Source organism: Heterocephalus glaber, unplaced genomic scaffold (genome assembly GCF_053883595.1).
Source record: "Heterocephalus glaber isolate CG9 unplaced genomic scaffold, H.glaber_assembly_v1.0 deba00000621, whole genome shotgun sequence".
Lineage (NCBI taxonomy): Eukaryota > Metazoa > Chordata > Mammalia > Rodentia > Bathyergidae > Heterocephalus > Heterocephalus glaber.
In genome coordinates this window covers 36312274-36318870 of record NW_028258153.1, presented here as the reverse complement: position 1 = coordinate 36318870, position 6597 = coordinate 36312274, and the positions used below count along the sequence as shown (strand labels likewise).

At 40.7% G+C, this 6597-nt stretch overlaps 1 non-coding gene across 1 annotated transcript; it reads left to right on the top strand.

The window, feature by feature from the left end:
- Positions 1–5588: 5588 nt before the first annotated feature.
- On the top strand, positions 5589–5691 carry LOC147829438 (small nucleolar RNA U13). The gene has a single exon (XR_015449268.1). It is a non-coding gene; the product is annotated as a small nucleolar RNA U13 (small nucleolar RNA).
- Positions 5692–6597: the final 906 nt, after the last annotated feature.

Here is a 6597-nt window from a genome sequence, read left to right as displayed (position 1 = left end):
GCCTAGCACTTGTAATGCCCTGGGTTCAATCCCCAGTACTGGGGAAAAGGAAGTAGTAGAAGCCAACTAGAGAAACAAAATAAATAATGTTAAGGGTAATGTTGGATTATGATTCTTAAAAATAAAGATCTGTGAGTCTATACTGATCTAAATAAAATTTGAATAAGTAACTGAGGAAAAAGGAATGGCTCTTACTTACAAAGGAATTCTTGTTTATAGAGGCATAAGAAGTGGGAGGAAAAGATAATCACCATTAAGCAAATACCACAGTAATTAATAATTGTAGGCAAAACCTACCAATGAATGCTAAAATACATGGGTAAAAGTGTGAAGAGAAATAGGACATTGGTATATTCTCAAAGTAGCCCCCTTCCTTGATAATTATACTGCATAGTGGAGAAGCTCAAAGGTGCAGCTACCAAGGGACCAACTGACATCACCAAGGAAAAAATCGCTATTAGAACAAAAGCTCCTAACAGGGCACACTGCACCAAGGAGGGCACAGCATGATTTACACTGTATTCTTGCTAAAAATGTATGGCCTTGATCTAATCAGGAGAAAACTCCTGAGAAGCTCAGATCAAAATACATCCTTTACAAGGACTGACCGGCATCTTTCACAGCTGTCAGGAATCCATTCTCTGAAAATCTCACCAACCAGGGAGGATTAACTCCTGGAGAGCGAGATCACAGGAGAGAGGCTGGAAGCTGATGTCACACCCAGGCAGACTGTTTAAGAGCATGTTCTTCTTTCCCCAAACTCAGGCAGTGTCCACTAAGTTTCCTATGCTTTCTCTCCTCTCCCCGTGAAGAAAGCATATAAGCTTCTAGATCTCATTTGGATGTGGAGTATTCACTTTGCTTCCGTGTGATGCCCTGTGCACATATCACACTTCTGTATCTTTTGTCCTGTTACTCTGTCTACATCAGTTTATGAACTCAACTATTGAGCCCTCAAAGGTGCCACCCCTAGGGTTTCATCACAGTGTTCTCAAGCTCATGGTTAGATTGGGGAGAGATAACACATAACCCCTCTCTTTTACTGAATTCTGAACCAGTTGACATATAAGGGAGTCAGATCATGATCAAAATGTCAATTTCATTGATGTTAAAGCTGATTGGCAAAAACAGTTTTCCTCTACTTTCTGATTTTCTTCCCCTTTATCTTCTCCCCTAGCTCCACCTGATCCACCCAGCCCCTAGGAAGGGCAAAGAATACAATTGTTTCAATATTCCCTGATTGAGAACCTCTTCCTTCTGTTGCTACTGCCAGCCACAAGGAAGCTAGTGTAGTCCAAGGCAATCTCTGCATATTTTCAATGGCCTGTTACTTCTGAAATTTGTGGAAAATCCTGATGCCCTCAGCTTCTTACTGTGAAATATCCATCACAAAAAGTTTACTCTTCCTTTCCATGACCTGGAGTAAGGGGGAAGACAGTAGAAATTCCTCATTCATAGGTGAAGGATGGCAGAACATCCCACCCCAATATATGCCACTTTGGCATAAGGATTATTTTGAGCTGAAGGAAACTGAGAGGGAGCAGATATTTTTTTAAAAGTTGCTTTCATTTGCCTAAAAGCAGATGTAAATTGGTAAAGGTGGTTCCTCTCCCTCTAACCAGCAAGGACAAATTAACCACCAGAGATTATTCCAGACTGTTAGCATCCCAGAGAAGACATCAGAGGGACCTACAGTGTAAAGCTTATCTTCCAGCCTTATCTTCCACTTTCTCCATACATTTACCTTCCTACAATGTGCTGTTCTCAGAAGCTCAGTCCTTTCCCTTTGTTTTATCACTTCTTTACAATTTACTGCTCTTTGGTAAGATGCTATCTAAACCCAAGTTCTAACCGCACCTTTAAATGCTCATGGTTGAGTGCTCCTATGTATATATGGGATCCACGGGTTAATAAATGGTTTCTCTCTTGTGATCTGTCTTTTGTCTACAGGGTGCAACCAATGAACCCAAGATGGTCTTCTGCTTGGGCTAAACTTAAAATGATAGGAAAAGAGGGAAATTTTTTCTCCCTGAAAGTCCATATCTAAAAGTGTAACAAAAGTTATGAATTACATTTTCTGGGAGATGGAAACTGTGTGGGGAAGTGAATGAAGAATCTGTTTGGTAAGGCCAGAGTTTTGGTTTCACAAGATTAAAAGAGTTCTGTGGAAGGAAGGTGGTGATGGTTGCATAATAATATGAATATATTTCATGCCATCGTATTCTTAAAAGTGATTAGAATTATATATTTTATATACTGTATATTTTACCAATTAAACATTTTATTTTTAAAAAGAAAGGAACAAGTATATGAATTAAAGCATGGTTATGAAGACATTATGGCTTTACCTTGTCAGAACTATGCAGAAATCAAATCAAATGGCATCTCTAGATCCAGATTTGTGTCCACTCTGATGCGATGCAGAAAATGGTCCCAGAAACTTTCATTTGGTGATTTGCTCTCCAAGGACTGTACAGGGATGAGTAGAAAATATAAACAGTCCTACCTGCTTCAGGAGTGAGTCAATGAAAGGACAAACTGGGATTCCTAAGATGAGCAAGGAAAAGAGCTGATTCCAGAACCCTCAGAAAGCATCAGTGAAGACAGAAGATGGTGGGGAAATCATCCATGACATTGTTTTCTTCTGAGTCAGAGCAGCACCTGATGCAGAGTGTGGACAGGTGTGGAGGAGCTCACAATGGTCAGGCTGAGAAGTGTGCCTCTTCCCAGCAGGTGGCTATTCTGCCCAAGAGCCCATCTTTCTCCTTCAGATATAAAGTGGCTCTGAGACCACTCCAGATGGAACTTGAACCTGTGACCTCCCCACGTAAAGACATCCATGAGACCCGCCGCACCATCTGGGGCTCATAAAACCACATTCTGTCTTTTCTTGGCTCCCAGGCTGTTCAAAAGTTGCAGGGCAATATTTGGGACTGGTCTGGTTTATTCGTGGGCTCTAATTCAGAACACATTTCCACAAAGAGAGGCAGAACAAAGCACAAAAGCACTAAAGTTCAATTTACATTCTCAGTCAGTGAAACAAAATGGAAATAAAAAACAGTTGTGGGGGAGTCATTTATAACTAAACTACAGCTCCAAAAGTGCCTTTCCTATAATGTCATGGAATAAAAGATGTTTTTTAAACTACCAGAGAAAGCTGAAGTGACCAAAAAAGATGAGGTGAAGGAGTTCTCTTTTAAAAATTTGTTTTGAGTTAAAGTGCTAATGACATTGTAACCTCTCTCTTTCTCTCTCTCTTGCTCTCTCTCTCTCTCTCTCTCTCTCTCTCTCTCTCTCTCTCTCTCCCTCCCCCCCTCCCTCCTCCCAATTTGGCAGATCTAAGTTTGTTTCAATATTTCCTGATTGAGAATCTCTTCCTTCTGTTGATACTTCCAGCCACAAGGAACCTAGTGCAGTCCAAGGCAATCTCAGCATATAAAATGCAGTCTTCCATTACAATCTGGTCAGACTTCCTAGATGACCACAGAGCTCATGTGCCATCATATTCCTGTGATTTCCAGGCACAGATCTGCCATCGTAAGTTATGTCTGGCTGGTTGTGCCAAAAACTGTCCCAAGTGCTCACAGATGGATGCAATTTCAGTCACTATATCAGTTGCACAGCCGAGGAATGGTGCAGGGAGCACGTGCCATGCTTACAGGATTACTAGTGCTATGAGATGGTAGTGATACATGAAGGGGCTCCCTCACTTCAGGTTTCAGCTGGATCCCGTGCAGTTAACAAGCAGCAAAACTGGAAGACAACTTTTCACTCCACGACTTGCACACTTTCTGCAAAACCAAAAAGTGGAAATTCTAGGAATCTATAAAACTAGTGGTGACATGAGATAACCCACAGCTCCCTGGGTGTCAGATGCCCTCATCGCCATGCATTCGACCTTATTGATTTCTTCTCTTCCAACTGGTGAAACCAAAGTATCTCTGAAACATTTTTGAGCCTCCAAGCAAGATTATCTTGCCCGTTGAGTATTTCTTTTGTAAGATCTTTCCCATTTTTACAACCACTTTTTACAGGTTTGTTTTTGCTCTTCCACTATAAACTTTCTGAGGAAATGGGACATGTTGGCCAGGTTTTTAGCTGTGTTTGGTATGCAGTTGTGTATGAGGTGGCTTGTTAAATGTTTAATGCTCTAATCCACACTAAGAGCAATGATTTTCAAATTAAAATTCTTCAGCTTTTTTGTTTTAGTGTAGTTTTTATAGACACATCTATCAAAGAAGTCTGCCCAGAAGTACATTTAGATATTGTAGGAAATGATTGGAGGCAAAATCTATTAGCTTCTCCAGGTCTCAATTCCTTAGCCAGTTCCCTCTTGGTTTCCTGAGAAGCAGGTAAACTAGCAAAGGACTGCTTTCCCAGGATCCTTCGCTGCCAGCTTGCCTTGCGGTACGATCACAGGTGCACCAGTGAACGCCCCTCGGGAGGCTCCTTGACAGAGAAAGGTGGGACTGCTGCTGCTGCTGCTGCTGCTGAGCCGCCTGTGTCTAGGAGACATGAAATGCGAATCTGAAATGCATCAGGCCCACAGTGGGGGAATGAGGAGACTGACTTCAAAGTCCCGGGGGGGATCATGAAACAGCTGAATATTCCAGCCCTTTGTTGAATAATTCATTTTTAGCCAGGTGGAAACCTAATGTCTTTAAACTCTTTCAATTCAACAAGAAATTATGGAGTCATTGAGAGGAAATACAGAGCTTGGCCAAAACTGAGAACAAATAAGAAAAAAGATGTATCTTAGAATTTATGTCTATTTGAGGGTATTATCATAGTCTCATTTTTTGTTATATTTTTTTCTAATATGACCTCCCAACATAAGACTGCACACATATTTTTCTGAACCTTATAAAATAGATTACAGCTTTCATGACACTACCCTTGAATATTTCATTCTATACCTCCAAATTTAAGTCACAGTTGTCCTTCAGTATCTATGAGAGATTGGTTAAAAAGACTTTCCTGTAGGTGACCAAAAGCTATGCACACTCAAGTCTTTAATATTAAATGAGGTCATATTTGCATGTAGCCTACAAGCTGTCTCCCATCAACACATCTTTAGATTACTTCTAACGTTTATTAAAATATAATGCTTATGTAAATAGCTGCTTCATTGTATTGTTTAGGCAATGATAAGGAAAAAACTCTATAATGCTCAGGATAGATGCAGCCTTCATAGGCCTAACTATGCAGGAAGTGAACGAGATGCAAAGCCAACAGCACTCTGCCAATGAGTGCTGAAGAGAGACCATGGATGTGTGAAAGATGGGAGGCTACCAGGGGTGTGTTACGCAGCACTTCCCTTGCATGGATTTAGCATAGCACTTGGTGCACGGCACATTTAAGTTTTGCTTCTGGGAACTTTCTGGAACTGAAAAAGGTTTTTTTTCCCCATATGACAGTTGAATCCATGGATGAGAACCTGTGCGTACAGAAGATGGCTATATGCCTCTTCAATACCATGACACCATTATCATACATGACAAATTTAATAATTCTCGAATGTAGTCAAACATCCAATCCATATCTAACCTTTTTTATTTGTTCTTTGCTTTTATAAAACTAGGATCCTGTTCCTTTTGTGATTCATAAATGTGTTGACTGAGTTTTCACATCATTATGTCACATATGCCTTCCTCAGATCTTGTTACTTTTTGGCCTATTACTCACCTGATATGAAAAAAATGAAATGAGAATAAAAGCAAGGATGTGATCATTGTCTGAGGAAGGATATGCATAGGTTAAAGGCAAATGCTGTGACTTGGGCATTCGTGAATTGGATTTCCTGAGGAGCCCTGGAAACAATTCCTGAGGATACAAAGGACACTGTGGGTGAACTTGTGTCACCTGCTGCTCTCTGTTGACAAGTGTGTGGATCCTTGTCATGCTTTCCAGCTCTCCAGTCACTTTAGGAAAGAGTACTGATGGAAAAATCTGGAAAGATACAAAGAAGAAGTCTCCTTGACCACTTTGGATCATTAAAACACATTGGAAATCCACAGCCAAATAAATTCAGTGCAGGTGTGGAAAGAAACGGAGATAACAAGGAGCCCCATGGGCCAGGCTGCCTTTCATCCGTCATCATCACCAACCCTTTCCTCTATGGCTTTGTATTACAAGAGAGCCAGGAACCATGGCTCCCAGCAGCACTTTACCTGGCTGGCTGTGGGACATCATCTCTAACAAAAGACACTGGTAAAACATTAAGAAGACAGAAGAGGAGAGGCTGGCATTCAGAGGTGACAGAACACAGAAGCTGATGGTGAACTGAAAGTGTTTTTTCAGATGTTCACTTCACACCCACTGACAGAAAGTTTCCTAAAATTCATGAAAAGTGTAGGAACTTCCTGAGAATCTCCCAAGAATCACTCACTTTGGGACTTCAGGCTAAAACTTTTAGTCGACAGATACTTCACTTACCTTTGTTCCCCCACCTTTCAATAATTATGTGAGCCCCTAATCCTTTATACGGTATTAAAGCCCTTTATAAAAAGATCCAATGGAAACTGGAAGGCAAAGAGTGGTTTTTTAAATCTGAAAAGTTCCTACAAATATGAATGATAATAATGATCCTTAGAAAGA